General features: G+C 51.1%; 1 protein-coding gene across 1 annotated transcript in view; it reads left to right on the top strand.

The window, feature by feature from the left end:
* Positions 1–17,293, top strand: part of Px (MAP7 domain-containg protein plexus) — a 32,553-nt gene that overhangs the window by 7,556 nt on the left and 7,704 nt on the right. The window lies entirely within an intron of this gene.

Below are 17,293 nucleotides of genomic sequence, written 5' to 3'. Positions count from 1 at the left end.
CGTCTAAGTTGAAAACGTGGCAGATGCCAGCCGGTACATGTCGGCGTCGGTTTAACGTGATAAAAATAATACAGTTCGCAGTGTCTTCGGAGAGTGACAGTGGAATGCGCGAAGGAGAAGGAAAGGCAAAGGCAACGCGAACGGAAACGCGTACGAATAGTGGATCGAAGCGCGGTTAGGCGAGGGTGAGCTCGATCGGTCGAGTTTGTACGTCGTAGATTCGCAGCACAGAGACCGAACGCGAAAAGCAGAAAGAGAAGGACGGAAGAGAGATGAGGGTTGGTCACGGCATGGGTAGAGGTGGTAGAGGATAGCGAGCCGCAAGGGAAGAAGAAGCACGAGAGGGGGAAGTTCCCTGTCGCCGGCACGCATTGATTTTGCTCGACAGACAGCCGCCTGTTGGGTTCTCTGACTCCGGAGACCTAACTGTTCGTTATTCGTCCGTACACTGTCTTACCGTTCTTTTTTTCCCCTCTTTTTTTACTCTCGATCCGTCTCGATGCTTATTTCGTTCGTCCGTGTGCGCTATAGGTATCTATTTTTTTTTCTCCCGCTTCCCGAATAGTCTTCTTTGCACACCGACTTTTCTCTCCCCCATTGGAATATGTATACGTATACTGGTAGCAGTTTCCTTTACCTTATCTCGTTGCGTAGATACTTGTTGCTGACTCGTTTTTCGCTTCCGCTGCATCCATCTACTTGTCAGCTCGAATGCATTTCACTTGGCGGATATCCGAAACGATTGGAAAGAAATTCTCTAGCGATTATCGACTCGACGATAAACTTTAATAGCCGTATCATTTGATTGGGCCGGTATTTCAATATCCACGCGTCTCCTCGTACGTCTGTGCCCCTCTACTGTCCCGCGCACGAGAGGGGAGATTAATTACACATCGAATGCGAAATGTCGTCGGGCATGGGAACGAGCGAAAGGGTGTATCGCGATACCGTTGGCCCGTATAATGTAACGCGAAGTTAATTATTCGCTGGCGAGTGCTAACCGTTTAAATGGTTGCCCTTGGTATGTAATTATCGTGTATCGACATGGCACATTATAGCAAACTTAACGAACGCGCTACCGTTGCAACTGTTACCATCGGGTACGTAAACGTGTTACGTAACTTCGACGACTTTGCGAAAGATATATTTGTCTTTGTTTTTGATCGTGAAATTATTCGCAAAGTCGATCAGTTGATAATCGCAGTATCCACGAGCTTCTCCATACCACCCGTTGTAACAACGTAACGCTCGGCTCGTGCATTTTAACCGTAGACGAACCTATACGTACACGTAACTAGGCGGTAGACGATGTGGTCGTGGTACGGTCAGATTCGACAAAGTGGCTGGACGGGGGTTGGCGAGAGGGTGGATCGGTGACTAGGTGGAAGAGTGGGAAACCGGAGCGGCTTGCTGGTTTCACAGCGCGTGCCGCTTCAGCGCCAGATGGCTTTCAAAGAGGGAGAGAGACCGCGACATCCAGTTCCGTACATACGCGCTCCCTTCTTGCCTATTACTCCGCGGCAGCGAGTGCATGGTTACGCAAGCGGCGGAGAAGAAAGGTGTAGACGAAACGTAGCGAGTATTTTCAAACTCGCACCCCGCCCCTCCCTCCTTCCGGTTCTTCTAAATTACAGACTTGGAATTTCTCTGACCGCTGGCAACGTGAAAATAGGACAAATGATCGGCGATACGTCGTATCGAATTCGAAAGGAAAATGATATGACGTAGAGGCAAGCGAGTAAAGCGAGAGAGATCGGGCAAGTATATAATAGACGGAGCGGCGAAAAGCAGCCGTCCTCCGACTCGTCGCACGCTGGTACCCCACTCTTTTGAGCGGATCAGACGCGATCTCGCTGAAAGCAGAGTTGGGTATCCGCAGGTTGGTTAGGCGGAAGGTGGGGTGGCGTAAGGGGCGAGGGCACGAAGAGGAACGAAGCGCGTCGAAAGCGCGCGACTCGGCGGCTCTGTTTAGTCGAGTACCAGCCACCGTTGGTGTCGCGTCAGCGTGTGGTCGATGCGTTCTCGTATGACACGTGAGAGTGAGGGCAAACGGATGGTAAACGATGGATTTTCTCTGGTACGGTGCGTAACCGGTCCGCGTCGCGGTTGCTCGCTCGACCGTTCGTTCGTTCGTTCGTTCGAGAGAAGAAAACGGTGGCGCACGCGCAACGCGTGTCGCGATAAAGGAGAACGATATTAACGCGCTCCCTCTGGTCTTCGCGCGTCGTTCGCTCGGGCTCCGTCGGCTGTGAGGCGCGCGCGTGAAAATATATTCCGGCCGTCTGGCGGTAGCGCCGAAGCATTCAGTCAATTAGCCGTAATGGCACGACCTGCCGCGTCGGTCTCGGCCAATTAAGTGGTGATTAGTGCGCGGAACTCTCCCATACTCGCTTTCTGCACGGGCCGATGTGTGCGTGGGCGAGCACCGACACGAACACGAACGCGAACGCGTTCGCGTCTCTTTGCTGGCAGTCGCGAGAGGAGTGCGGTGCGATCAACACCAGCAGCTCTGTCTAACTTTTTACTCCCTTTTCGGTATCGACTCGCTCGAGTAATACCGCGTCGGCGTCAACGGAAAAGGCGAATCGCGCGGGCGCACGGTACCGATTCCTCGTAAATCACGCGTCCGACGTTCGACGGGAGCCGGCGGGAGTATGCGCGATGAATGATGACATCGCTCGAGTAACGTTGCCGCGCGTTGCGAACCGTTTCGAACGTTACTCCCAATGTTCCTCTTCTCGAGTCACCCTGTCGAATAAACACGCGCGCGACTCGTGATTTTATTTTTAACTGTCGCTTCGTCGAAAACTCCAGCGGGAAGGAGAAATAATGGTGTAACGGATAGACGAGTGTTTGGAATATACGTAGCTACGTTTCGGATCGAGGATCGACGGATGAACGAACGGTGGACGTAGAAAAATGCAGTTGGATCGATTAGAGGAGGTCACGAAGAAAAAGCGGCCTCGTGCCATAGTTTCCTGCTAGCTTGGTTGCATCGCGTGCATTCGCCTCGATTCTACGCCGAGAGCGGAGCTCTCGCACGGCACCATATCCAGAATGGACTTCCGGGCGCCGCATCCACTCGTGCATCCCTCGCACGCGGGACATCCTTATTATTATCCAGGTACATTTCAACCACCACCTCTCTCCCCCCCCCCCCCCCCCCCCCCTCGTTTTTCACTATTTTTCTTTTCCCCCTAATCTGGATGCTTGTCTCGTACGAAACAAATTTTTCATTTTTACCAACTGGTTTTCTGATATTTTATTATCGTTCGCGTGCCCGTCTCTCTTCTCCTCGCGGAGGCTAGTGGAAAAAGAACACGAGAAAAGAGAAAGAGGCGCGAGTTTAACTCGTTCGCCGCGGAGCTGGCTACTCGGACGAATACTGGCAATTTTCTTAACCACCTCGCCGTACTTTGCCTCTGGTTGCTCGCCGCCTGTGTAATTTAAGTTATCGCCACCGCGATATTCTTCGCGTCCTATCTTTCGAAGCCTTTTCTTTTCTATTTTTCCTAACCTCCAGTCTACGATTAAGCGTATGCATCGGTATTGTCGAAGATATTGAAAACATGAAATATCCTTCCGCTATCTTTAGTTAGTTCTTTGCTGGTTAATCGTTTTCGTCGGGCCAGGATACGACGATAAAATTAACTGGACATCCGTAATTCCGAGGACAACGAGTCTGTTTTAATTTCCGTGCATCGCTCAAACGACAGATATCGGATATCGTGTCGGCGACCGCACACGAAGCCCCTGGCCGCTTCCACGATACGTATTCCCTTCGTGCCGGTTCTTCCTTTTCGTCCCCGGGTGTCGCCGTTTTTCCCACCGAGACCTTAATTGTCTATATGCATCGAACCAAATCTCTCTCTTCTTTACTCTTATTTACGATCGAGTTTAAATCCAAGTACACGCATTTATTTCCATGCCTCCTCGATTATAGAAATCGGTCCGAAAACGGACGTTCGAAACAGAACGGATCTTAGATTCCTTAATGTTTAGTACGTCGAGCGATTGCCTGTTGCACAAGCGACATGCTACGCGCTGTTACATCGTGCATCGCGGCTAGTTTGGCGCGCGCTTCATTTTTAAAAGTCCGCTGCATTGAAGATACTTTTTATCGCGCGTATGTAGTACTGTTCGTCGTGGCGTTTGTACAGATAATTATTTTAATTGGTTTCTGTGCGAGTTACTTACGACCTCGCTGTATCTTATAAGTGCGCCAGTTAGAAAAATGTACCATTCCTGGTCTCGAACACGGACCGTTACATTATGAATGTACGATTAGTAGAAAACCGCGACAAGCGAGAACATAACGTCGAGAAAGTTTGAGCGGTGGTTGGACGGTAGGTAATTTGTTGAAAAATAAGAGGTTACGCAATGCGCAGTGGTCGTGCTACGGCATCGTGAAGCATTAAATTTTCCGAGAAGTCGCGTTGGTGTAGCTCTCGATGCTCGTTTGTTAGTGGGTTTAGCAACGAACAAGGGGGAAAGAGAGAGAGAGAGGGGGGGGGGGGAGGAGGGGTTCTGGCTGCGGGAGTCTCGAGCTACGACGAAGCCCTACTGACAGGCCTCGGGGTTAAATCCAGTTCCATTACGGGATCCCCGATCCGGGTGGTCGCCTAACAGCCTCTAACTTGGCTAATTCTCGTAACCTCTGCGTGACGTGTACATGCACACGTGTGTGTTTGCGCGACGCTCCTAGTATAACTAGACTAAATAGCGCGCGAACCCGACCGGATTTCTGTTGTTAAATCAAACACTTTGCACCGAATTCGAAAGTTACGCTCGTTTAAGACCGTTTCTTCGTTATTCGATTCGGTTCTGTTTCGTCCGCGGAGCGCGTCGGCACTCTCTGTTCGTCGAGACGGAAAATAAATCATAGCCGTGATCGCGAAAGACAATACCGAGGTTTCACGAGTTTTCTAAGGTACAGCCGACCAGCATTCCGTCTTAATTCTTTCTTTCCTCCTTTCTGTTCTTTTTCGTTCGTTTCGACTTTACTGTTTTTATCCGGGCCACCCGTACGGCACTGTAAATGTCTCGCAAGGCCTCCTCTCGCTACTCGGACCGTAACGAAGTGGAACGGGCGTAAAAACGAGTGGAAGACAATTAAGGAGGGACCGCGGCTACAGCGAGAAAGAGAAAGAAAGAAAAAGAGAGAGGGAGAGAATGATGGGAGAACGAAGAGGAGGAACGAGTAAAGAGGAGAAAAAAAAAGACGGAAGGTCGACCACCTACCGGTCTGATAAAGACCATTACCTTCTTCTCTGTTGCCCTTCGATTCTCCACGCGACGATTTCCCTTCCTCCTCTGTTTCTCTCGTACCGAAATCGTGTGTCCCGTTCGCGAGAATTTCCTTTCCTCCCCTTGGTTTCTACACAGTTCGCTAAATAATTGCAACGCAGCGGCGTTACTTTTTCTTCTTTCCGTTCTGGCACTCTCGACAAAGGGCTGTTAAAATAACCCTTTGTGCTTCTACCTAACCCCTTTCTCCTTCCTACCGCTCTCTTTTCTTCTCGAGCTCGAGCTCGCACGCCAGCCAGCCTCTCTCTCTCTCTCTCTCTCTCTCTCCGACTCTGTCACGTCTCAAACGTCTCTAGATTTAACTAGTATTCGTTGGATTTTTAAACGGCGCTTGGTTCATTTCTCCGAGCGGAATCGACTCGGATTAAAGCCGATCGTTCGGAGCAACCACCATCTCGTTTGGACGCACGCGCGGGTTAACTCACGTGGCAAAGAATCGTCGTCGTCGTCGTCGAGGATGTACGCGTACGTGCCTCTAGGTGTTTTACCTTCCATGCCTGAACTCGAGTATGCTCGGTGAAAAGTGCTTCTCTTTTTTTCTCTCCTTTTCCTTGAAGTGTAGGAGAGCGCGGTGGCGGCCGCCGCGAAACAGCAGCTACCTCGTATCTCGACGCGCGTCGCTCGCTTTCAAAAGCTTTTCGCGTCTCTCTCTCTCTCTCTCTCTCTCTCTCTCTCTCTTTCTCTCTCTTACTCTTTTTAACCGCGCCTAGTGCGTCCGCTTTTCCTTCCTTTTTTCGTCCTCCTCGCCTACCATCTCGCCTCTTCTCTCCTTTTAATTCAACTCGACGCTTTCTTCCGTGGTTGTTGCGTACGGGTGGCTCTTTTCGAAGGCTTCGACCGTAAGCGTGAGCCGCGTAGTGTCGCGCATGTAAAATGCATGCCGCCATCCCGACACGAGGGTACGCGTGCAGAGATGGGTGGCGAGGTCGAGGGTGAACCCGAGGACAAGATCGAAGAACCGGCTAGCAGCAGCCGTGAGAAGCCGTTCGTTGTCTTCGATTTCGAATGAGAAATAGCTGGGCTCGTACGAAACGAAGGGTTGATATCGCGCCGCGTCAAAGATTTCGACTTTGACGGCTGGCAAAGCGCAGGGGGACGCACGCGTCCCATGCGTACTCTGGCGACCACGATTTTGTCGCGTTCCGTTCTATAATCGCTGCGTTCGAGCCCCATCCGATGTGAAATAATCACCGAGGAGGGTTGGAAGAACCCAAGGACTATGAATTAGGTATGACCCACCCCACATTGGAAACTCTCCCCTTCGATTTCGATCAATACTCCAAGCGTGGGTGCCGGAGGAAGGGATGAAGGGTTGCACACCACTTTCTTTGGTCCCTTTCGAGCGAACCATCTCTCTCTCCCTGTTCCCCCCTTGTCGCAATCGACCTTTCCTCGCCTCTTTTTCCTTTGCCTGGTGGGAAACCCTCCAGGAGTCAAAGGCTAGCAGTCGAGTATAAATCAAGAGATAGAACCTTTGCCAAACAAGTTGCCACGCTCGGGATCACTTTGGAATTAATTCGTCTATCGTTTCTATGTACACAGCTTCGGTTTGATGGTCTTCTCCAACGTTTGGAAAACATTTATCCGATACGTTCCTCCGGTGAACGGTCTCGCGCGAGGGGGATGTTGCTCGTTCGAAGGTACCGCGAGGGTAGAAATTACGATCGCTCGACAGGATCGTGGAATTTCTAGCTAATTCGTAATGACTCGAGCGTGGCGATCCGTTGTGGGACACGAGGTTCACACGTCGACTTCTCGGTGCGAGTTGATAACCACGAGAGGCATGGATCCAAGGGATAGGGGTGTCCCGGTGGAGAGCCGCTGGTGACGGTGGTTACGGAGGTGGCGCGGAGTCCTGCAACGAGCGCTGTATTTCATAGGATTAACGTAACTGGCGAACGGCGTTTGCGTTTCAATTACCACGCGAATTTACGATTGAATCGCGCTTGCGCGGCTTCCGGCTCCGAATGGGACGGCGGCGGGGTCCTAGCTGGCCAGCCTCGGGGCGAAATGGATTGGAAAAATGGCCAGTGAAATCATCGCAATGAAATTAGCGCGGCACTCTCCTACGCTCAGCTTTTACTCTGGCTAGCGAGCCGGGATGAGTCGTGGGCACGTGGTCGTTTTTAAATCGCGTCCAACCAACCGATCGCTCGGTACGACCGCTCCGTTAATTTTTATTTGCCTCCTGCTTCCGGGGTGTTTCATTTTCCGTTTAAACGTTTTGCTTTCCCTCCGCCCCGATGGTAATGTTTCGAACCCGTATCATAACGCAACCTGCGTCAAATTTTTCGTCTATCGACGAAACCTCCGTGTACCTCTCATTGACGGCTGAACTCTGTACTCGTCGATAAGACACGAGGATACGGAGATTTTCATGTTTGCTCATTGTCTCTCTCCCATTGGGAAGCACACTTATTAGATTAGATTTCCCTCGGTGGTTTTTAGCCAAGAGGTAGAAGGAACGTTGGTCCCTTCTCTTCTTCCCTTGTTATTAATCATCGATGCTCGTTCCATCTATTGGCATCGGTCCAGCCTAAAACGAAAGTGTCGGTACGTTTTCTTCTAGTTGTTCGTATTTGTTTTGTCTCCACTTTCGTTTTACATCCGTGTCTTTCGCGGTCAACGAAATTCATACGTAACAATTCCGGTAGTTACACAAGTAAGAGTGGAAGGGAGGAAGGTAGAAAGGAAGGAAGGAAGGAAGGAAGGAAGGAAGAGAGGAAGGAAGGAAGGAAGGAAGGAAGGAAGGAAGGTATCATGGGTAGGCGGGTGTACGTTTTAACCTGCGCCGAGAGGTGGGAGGCCGTGGAGTCGATCGTAATGAAAATTGATGACCCGAGTAACCGCGTTTCACGAGAGTCGCAGCTGCAGGCGTACCTTCTCAGGCAACTTGCTCGCAGCTTCTCGGTCCACCAATATCGAGCAACTGGTCCGTGCTTACTTTCATGGCTGTTGGCAACGTGTAATCGTTTGCATTCTCGTACGTAACTTTTCTTTTCACCGCCTCGGTTTTACAATTGTCATCGCGAACGACGTTGAACGATCGTGAAACGAGTTACGCGAGTACACGGTACAAGTGAAAAGGTATCGTCCACCGAATTTTGGGTCGATTTGGAATTTTCTCTCGTCGACAGGCAAGAAGGATTCGCGGTCCTCCCACCGTGGCGTGACCTCGTTCATTTACGAGCAGTTTCCTTCCTCTCGAGCGGCGTTATTGGCGTCGTAACGCGCGACGCCGCATCGTAAATCGCGACATTAAACCGGTCGAGTTTTCTTGCTCCGTGGATCGAGGAAAGAGCGAGAGGCCATCGGGCTCTCGACGAACACGTTTTTCGTTCTTCGACTGGTTTCCTATCGTCTTAACATCGGGCACGTTTTCGGTGGCCCGAGAGCAGCAGCGCATCGTGAAAGAATTCGAAATTGTACCCGATACACCCGATACTCTACCTACATACGCGCTGCGTTCTTGCTCTTATATGGTAACCGTCCGGCTTTCTTACGCCTACGAACAAATTCCTCGTCAAGTTTAAGAGAAACCTGCGGGCGTACGAACATTCGTGCGAACCGTATTCGTACGGATACATTTTTACGCCCTCGTCGTCATCGGCGTGCAAAATAATCGAAATCGACGAGTAGAAGGAAAGTGGCTGAAGCGTAATTCTCTCGGCAATTTGCTTAAGCCAAGACCGCCGGGCTAGCCGCAACTCGGAGAGCAACGAGAGTCGTTAAAGTTTCCCCTCGTCTCTTCTCCTGGAAAGCATTTCACCGCGGTGGTGAATGGCATTCGAGATTAGAAGGCAGTCAACGATCGGATCGATCTTCGAGGTGGGAACAATTTTTCTAGTCGACTAGGACCGTTTGTTTGTTTGTTTGTTTGTTTGTTTGCACGTTTTTTTTAGCGGTAGGCGACGAGTGTGTGCGCGCACACTCGTCCGCTCGCTCGCGGTCAAATGGTGTCTCTGTACTCGAACGCATTCCATCAGAAACCAGTTTCCGGCTTTCCGACACGGTCGTCGCGATCCGTGGTCTGCACAGGTACCTCTCGAATCCTCTCGCGTTTCAATCCGCGTCCCGTTCGATTCGATCGACTTTTCTCCTCTCCTCCTGTTGGAACGGCGTTGCCCGGAAGCTCTGCGGAGGACACCGGCAGCCGACGATACGTCCTATAAATCCTAAACGGATTAATTAATATCTGCCCCTCGCGTTCGCTCCTGTTCGAACGCACGGGTGGACCGCGCGTGCCCATGATTATTTTAATGAGCGCGAGCCACTAGAACCGCGTGGTGTCGATCGATTATCCGGCTAGCCGATGAAATGAATAACCTCTCGCGGCGACGGGAAACGACGCGCTACGGGTACGGCCTGTTAACGAGAAAATGTATTCGATCGCGCGAGGATAACGAGGAGATCGCGGCTCGTGCCGCCGCGACGCCGCTAAAAATAATCGATCCCGCTCGAGAACGGGGATGGTACGATGACGCTGCGTAGACTCAGGGTAGCTTACGTTTGTTTCCCAACAGGCTATTCGCGTCGTTTGACACTGTTGTTGGCTCCAATTGGCACTGGTTGACCCCACTGTACGCGTTGTCATGACTCCGAGTCATCGGCTTACCAGCCCGTTAAACTTGCTCCCTGGCCTCCTCGCCCTCTATAATCATACGGCCCCCTCCTCCCCATCCCTCCTGCCTCTTTAGCCTTTCTCTCTACTCTAGACGCTATGTACGCATTGGACTCTGGTGTACGCGAGCCGCTCGGGAGCGAGCTCCTCCTTGGCATGCGTGCGTCGAACGTGCTCGGTAACTTGCAACGTGGATCCGCTAAATTGATTCGGGCCACCAAGTTTAAGCCGCGCTCGTGACTCTACTACCTTTTACTTTAACTTTGCTTTCTCTCATTTTTCAACCATCCTCTCCCTCTTTTACGCTCTTCTATCAAAATATATATTTAAAATATAAGTAGAAGAACGAACGAATCGGTGACATCTACCGAAGCGGCGGACTGACATCAAAGGCAGACCGTATAAATCAATTACCGGAGGACAAAGCGACGCCAGCGTCCGTGCCGGTCCGCTGATACGGTGACGTACCGCGCAAACTCGATTATCGATACACCTCGAAGGTCGATGCCTCGGTTGGGTTGACTGCGACCGAGGTAACAGCAAGCGGAGCTAAGGGTGGTGACTGGATACCGCCAAGGTCGATCCGCGCGCCAACAACTCGCTTCTTCGCTCGGTTTTTATTGGCCGTTCTACCTACGGAAAATTCTTCGTGCCGTAGCAGTATTCCGAGGTTTCATTGATCGCGGGTCAAGTGGCTCGGTGACACCAGTTAACCTTGCGCATAGCGCTCGTAGAATCCGCGTGATACGAATTACGTTCGAGCCTATTTACGTTCTGCCGCGCCCGCAGTCGATGCGCGTCCGCTGCGCTCTTTCTATTCTGCTTGCCTAGAAAAAAAAAAAAAATATCTCCTTTCGTTGTCTGTTTCAGGTAAGCCGACACGAGTGGTGGTTCGAGATCGTAAGTTTGTTAAACGGTTGCTCGCCAACCACTTGTTACCGTGTTCTCTCGTTCAACTTTCTAAAACACGCGCGTCGCTTTCTTGTACCACTCTCGTCCGTTCGTCCGTGAATTGGATCGGGGAAGAGATGGTATTGTAGAGTTAGTTAGGAACTGGTCGAAGGCGAACGATGGAAAATGCGGAAAAAAGATTTACAGCGACGACCAGTGATTATTCGAACGTAAGCTGGTCGTGTGCGTGCGTGCGTGCGTGCGTGCGCCACAGCTCCCGTAATCGTGGTTAATTAACGAGCCGGCAACTGATAACGAGGCTGCCGATTACATGCCGCGCATCGGCCACGATTCTTCTGGTACCTCGCTCGTTTTACCCGCGCACACGATTTCGAGAGGGAAACGCGCGAGAAACGGAAGGGTACCGGTTGTTGCGATACGCGCGCTAAAAACGAGACGCGGTAGAATAGATTCGTAATGGTATACCGTGTGGGGCGAACGTTTCGAAAGAGTGTGCACGAGACGCAACGATAGGATAAACGCCGGGATTTCTTTTCGGTGCCAAGGATTTCCAGATAAATGTGTTTTCCAAGCGACGAGTGATTAAAGCGCTCGTTCTCCGTCTGGCTTCCCACCGTCCGCGAAACCGGCCCAGCGTCTCTATCTTTGCGCTTGAAAAGGATCGCGAACGTCCTTTTCCTCGCTTTTCCTCGCTTTTCCTTTAACCACTCGGAGCGTTCTTTTTCGCGAAGAATGCGGTTTTTAAATCTCGATCCGCGCGGCCCCTTCTGCCTCTAGCTGCGACTGAACAACCGTGGATGAAAAGAGGACGGCGATGATATTAAGAATAATTAATTAGTATCTTCCAATACTCGTAGCAGAGAACTCTTTCGTTCCCGCGTCGATAAGGATAGGGATCGAGTAATCGCGAGCAAGCCATCAACTTTCTCGCTTCTGCCCTTTGTAGTGTGTGCGTGTGTGTGTATGCTCGGTGTGAAAAGTTCCCGTGCCCGTTAATCTTCACCCTCTTGAAGTTTATCGCGCGTTACGCAGCCCCTTCCTCGAAGTTTTCCTCGAGAAACAGGGCGGAAGCCAGAGGGTGGATGGAAAAGCGAGCTTGACTGCTATCGAGTTTCTTCCGACGTGAAACGGTGGAAAACTTTCCACCGGTGGCGAATAAATAATAAGAGGAAGGAAAAATTTCGATACTCGAGTCTTCCTTCTTATTAGAAACCGCCGTGTTCGCGGGCTGATTTATCGAGGATGAAACGCAAAGCGTACAATTCTCCGACGTCGAGATGGAAGGAGGTCGCGGCTATCTTGTTCGAAGGAAATTGGAGGCTTCTCAGGAACGTATTGCCCTCTCAATCCTCTGCAGCTTGGGAGGACGGTAGAGTTTAAAGCCAGAGACGACTAGTTTCGCAACTGGAACCACCGTCACGGTAGCGGAAGGGTGGTACTACCGGATGGCGGTCGAGAGGGCGAAGGTTGCTCGCGATAGGAGAGGTAGATATAGAGTTAGAGACTGGTCCTATCGGAAAAGGGTCGAACTTTCCTAACGAACAAGTCGGCCGTGCCAAATAACGTTCGCGGTGAAAAAGAACGGACGAACAATAGCCGCCGCGTTTTGTATCGCTTTCGGTTCGAGAGCGTAGCGATTATGAAGGCCAAAACGGTGCCAAGTCGAGGGTAACGCGGTCGAATCGCGTTTTTCTAGCGGAGTCGTGCAGAAATTCGGTGTGTTTCGATGCAACTGTCTCTGATCAGAGGATTGTGTAACGAACAAAGGCGCCGTCGATTTCAAAGGTTTTCCGCGCGCGTTTCGTCTCTTCTCCGCTCTCCGAGCCCGCAGCTCTCGCGCAAATCAACCGCTTTATTCGTATTCGGTGAACCATCGTTAACGAGCATCGATTCGTTCATTCGGTAACGGTTACGCGCGTTGCACGATCGCTGGCTGCAAATCGCGTTTCATTCGGCGAGAATTCTATTAATCCTCTCCCTCCCCCCTCTTTCCGCCGTTCGTAAGGGAGAGTGGATTTCGAATTACACACCATTATTACACATTATTTCCACGCGGCGCGTAGACCGAGTTTTTCGACGACGTCTTGTACATACACGTGTACCTTACGCACGGCGTTTATCGCGTATTAACCTACGATTCCACATATTCCTGTCGGTATGTCGTTTCGCCGCATCTACGTGTCATGTTCCTCAGGTTAGATCGCGTGTGCGGTTAACCGATACGCGTACGTATGTGTCGCCTTCCTATTACCAGTTGCAACGTGCTCAGCCGTCCGAATTCGAATCCCTCGTTTTCTTTTTATTCTTCCCGTAAACGAGGAAAGGACGACGGCTACCGTCCGATAAACCGTGACGATCCAATCGATCGAGGGGACTCTACCGACGAGGCTATCGACGAAGGGGGGAACCACCGTGGTTGCTACCAACAGGTACTCATTGCCGCGATCCCCTGGGAGCTCGACGACGACGACGACGACGACGATCTTCTCATCCCGGATCCGACGCGCACGTACACGCGCGCATCGACCAATTACTTTTCCAAGCGACGAGGGTGAAAACGCGCTGACAGATGGGACAGCGTCGACAATTAACGCGTTCCGTGGCAAATCGACTTTCTAATTCCAGGCTTATTATTCCATACACGTAATCGAGCGCAGCCTCGGCCGAGCTCCGTTATTTAACTAACGCGAAAACGATTTTCTTCGCGGCCAGTAAAACGAGAAATATTTTCCATCGCGTGCACATTCGTTATTCGACCGGTCGATGCCGGGTAATTGAATACACGCGGCTTTTATACCGGTGGCTGGGAGCGAGAGGTGTACACACGTATGTATATCGCACGATTCTCTCCCTCTCTGACTGGGTTCTCTATACCGTTGCTGTTCGCGGCGAAAGGGAGAATACTAGGGAGAAAGAGCGCGAGGGTAAAGAATGAATAGGGTTGGGGACTAGGCTACACACTCGATGTGTTCCGCTGTTTCGGAGTTTTATAGCGTCGCTCGGAAAGAAATAATGAGGGGCCGAGAGGCGGTGCAGATTTCATTTTACCGTTTACTCTCGGTAGCCTATTGCCGAATGGCAATTATTAGAGAGTCTACTAGACTACTAGAGAGCGATTTGTTTCCCTTTGCTCATCGTTTTCGATCGCGTACCGTTTTCTTTGGGACGGTTTCCGAGGAATTGGACAGATCGCTGCGGGCGTCGGAAATAAGGGTGGAAACCTCCAGTTTCCCCCCCTCCGGCCGTGATCACGGGCGTACTAAAATGAAAGGTATACTCGAGGTTGGGGCGTATCAGGGGTTGAACTCGCGAGTCCCCGAGTCGTTTATATGGTGATTCGATGGGGGTGGTTGGCGGAATGTCAAGGGACTCGTAAGGGTGGCTCGACTCTCGCCGAGTCCCGTTCGTAACACGAACGAAAATATTCGCAACCAGCTCGCGGAATCGAAATATTTCAAGGATGTAGAAGATCGTGCGACGATTTTCATCGCGATACCGCGCACCGCGAAACGCGAGGGTGGTACGCTTTAATCGAAACGAATAGCGAGAGTAAAATGGTTACCATTTATTCGATATCTTTTCGAACGTTATCGATACCCGGCCAGTGAAAATACGATAGCCCGAATCGAAATGAATGCACGGGCAATCGGTGAATCAATTGGTGGAGCTTCCCAATAGGATTTGACCGGGGCAGATAAAACGGCACGTACCCCGGACTTTTATTTCCGAGAGCGGTAACAGGCCGGCGGTCGTTAACACGGCTAGTTTGATGACGATGCGTCCTTCCGAGCTCGGTTTCACGCGGCCAGGGAATCGATGGCTATTCGTGCCGAGCATGCGACAGATGTTGATCTAACTGCGTGTGGCAACCCTTTGTAAAAGCCTGCAATTTACACGCGCCTACCTCGCAACAGGAAAAATACACAGGGGACCGGCCCGACCCGACCGACGATGAGTGGTTTCTACTGAACAGAAATGGGGTAAAATAGGGTAAATTCGGGTGGGGGTTGATTGTTCGCGACCGCACAAAGCCCTACCCGCGACGGACAAAAGAGAGGAAAGCGACGCGAGCGAGCCTACCACTCGAAACCCAACAATTTCCGCTATCCTTCGCGAAATCGAGATATCGATTATTCCGAGGTTGTTCGCCTCGAAAGATGCGACGGCTCGTTTTTTTTCCTTTTTATGATACGCCGCGGCAGTCCTTCCGGCATCGATTTTTCCCGTCGAACTTGGCTTCTCCCGTGACCACCGAGCCGGTACCGAAGGGTACGCGAGGGAAAAGGTCAACCACGATCTGACACGAAGCACGGTGGTTGCTCGACCTTTCTCTCCCTCCTTCGCCCTGTTTAGCGTGCACCTCCGCCTTTTCTACGATAGACACCACCCTCGTTTTCCTCTTCCGTTTGTGTTGCCTCGACGAGGCGACGAGAATACTTTCGAACTGCCTGGGAAATTTAGCAGAAAAGTATCTCACCGAGAGAAGAACTTTATCTTTTTTTTCTTTTTCTTTTTCTTTTTCTTCCACCGTTTTCATATCGATCTGGCGCGCACTCTTTGTTTTCCATCGTGTCCCCCATTCCGGCCGGTATCCTCTTATGCGCGACGTATATACGCGCTCACGTATTTCCCGTGCATCGAATGCGAGAATCACGTCTAACGCGTGCGCGTCCGTGCTCTTCGAATATCAATTTTATCTCGACGACGTTCTTTTCCTCCTTGGCCGCGTTCAACGACGGCGAATTTCGGAGAAATTGGCTGCTCGAAAGTTTGACAGCCAACAGCGAGACGGAGAGGAAATATTCGTCGGCTGGATGAGTTTCCGCGGAGGAACGGAATCTGGTGTTTCTCGCGTGCACCCCGCCAGGAAATCCAGAAGAGGCGAGAGCGAGATCGATTACTCCTTTACGCGCCATCTTTTACGCATCGGTTACTCCTGCTTACGAACTCCAGCAGATAATCTCCTTTTCCTCCTTCTTCCGGATAAGAAACGACTAATTTTTTTCTCTGCCAAGACTTTACGCTCGGATAACTCGTCGCATTACGCGACGTTCTCAGTTATTATCGCGCGGCGACCTACTTGACGAGTGATAAACGAAAAAAAGGATCGCGGGGCAAGAAAGAAATTTGTAAGTCGAGCGAGGTTAACAGGATCGAATAAAAGAAGGGGGGTCTGACCGAGGAGCGGTGACATACCGCGTAAGTACGGTTGCTCGGTCTGCTAGTCACGATTTATACTCGTGCCGAAACGAGGCTCGTTTATCGCGACACGAAAATCGATAGCTGGTACGTACGCAGGAACGCGGTGCGCCGAGAGAAAAAGAACGCATTATTTTTTCCTCCGCCACCGCGCGAGAAAACGACTACGTTCCCACCTGTTGTTTATGGCCTCTCGACCGAACGCTTTTTTCTTCGACCGTTCGATTATTCGAGTCTCGCTTTCGCGACGCGCGGTGAATTCGAAACGTGCGGTCGAGTTTGTTGCTCGTGTACCCACGATGACGAACGGGTCGAATCAAAGAATTACGATCGTAGAATTTTTTTTTTTCTTTTTTTTTTTTTAATTCATTACCGCGAGGTTCAATTGAGTATAGGTATGTGGTAGCTTAGTAAGTAAGAGTAAAAATGAAGTTCGAGACGTAATGTCTCCGTCCCTCGCGTCGTTCGCGGGATGGTGGAGCGGCGCGGCGCGGCGCGGCGCGGATAGAGGGTCACGGGGACTGTAACGGGCTGGATTCAGGCTCTTCCTGTCTTAGTGGTGTGGCGTTACCATGGTAACAGACTGTAAGCCGCTTAACACCACCCTCTGCACCCTTTCCGCTCGCCAGAATCCTTGTGCTTCCGACGTCGAGTCGGAACCCACCCTGGTCGCGGTATCGCGTACGCTTTGCCGAATGTCCTTCCACCGTGCTTCTTTCTTTTCATTTCCTCGCGATACGGGAACGTCTTATCGTTTAAGTACCCGCGTTCGGATGCTACCCATGGTTGGTTATCCTTGTTCCTTCGCGAAGAGAGAAAGAGAGGGGGGAGGTTATTAAGGATGATGACGATGGGGATAGGGACGCGGAAAGAAATCGCGAGCGTTCTGCGCTGGCGAGGAATTGAACGGAGGGTGCGAAACCATCCTCGAAATCACTGCCGAGTGAGAGAGCCATCGGAGGTATTCTCTCCCTGTTACTTTCTCGTTTTAACCGGAGGGGTTTTTCCCCGTGCAAACGTATTCGTCGTCCTTTACTTTGCCGAGTATCGTCACAAAGATCCGGACAAAGGACGAGACGGATGCCGACGTGTCCTAGCTCATCCTTGATTTATAACAGGGGGAGAATGAATTCGCGCGTCGGTGTCTTTTCGATAGTGGTCGGTCCGAATCGTTTACTCTTTTCATCGATATATCGCGCGCAAATAGAGAGAGAGAGAGAGAGAGAGAGACTGATCGATATGTGGATATATTTC

This window comes from Xylocopa sonorina, chromosome 2, assembly GCF_050948175.1.
Source record: "Xylocopa sonorina isolate GNS202 chromosome 2, iyXylSono1_principal, whole genome shotgun sequence".
In the NCBI taxonomy this organism is placed as follows: Eukaryota; Metazoa; Arthropoda; class Insecta; order Hymenoptera; family Apidae; genus Xylocopa; species Xylocopa sonorina.
Note: the sequence above shows the minus strand (reverse complement) of the source record. Positions and strands in the feature narration are given on the sequence as shown.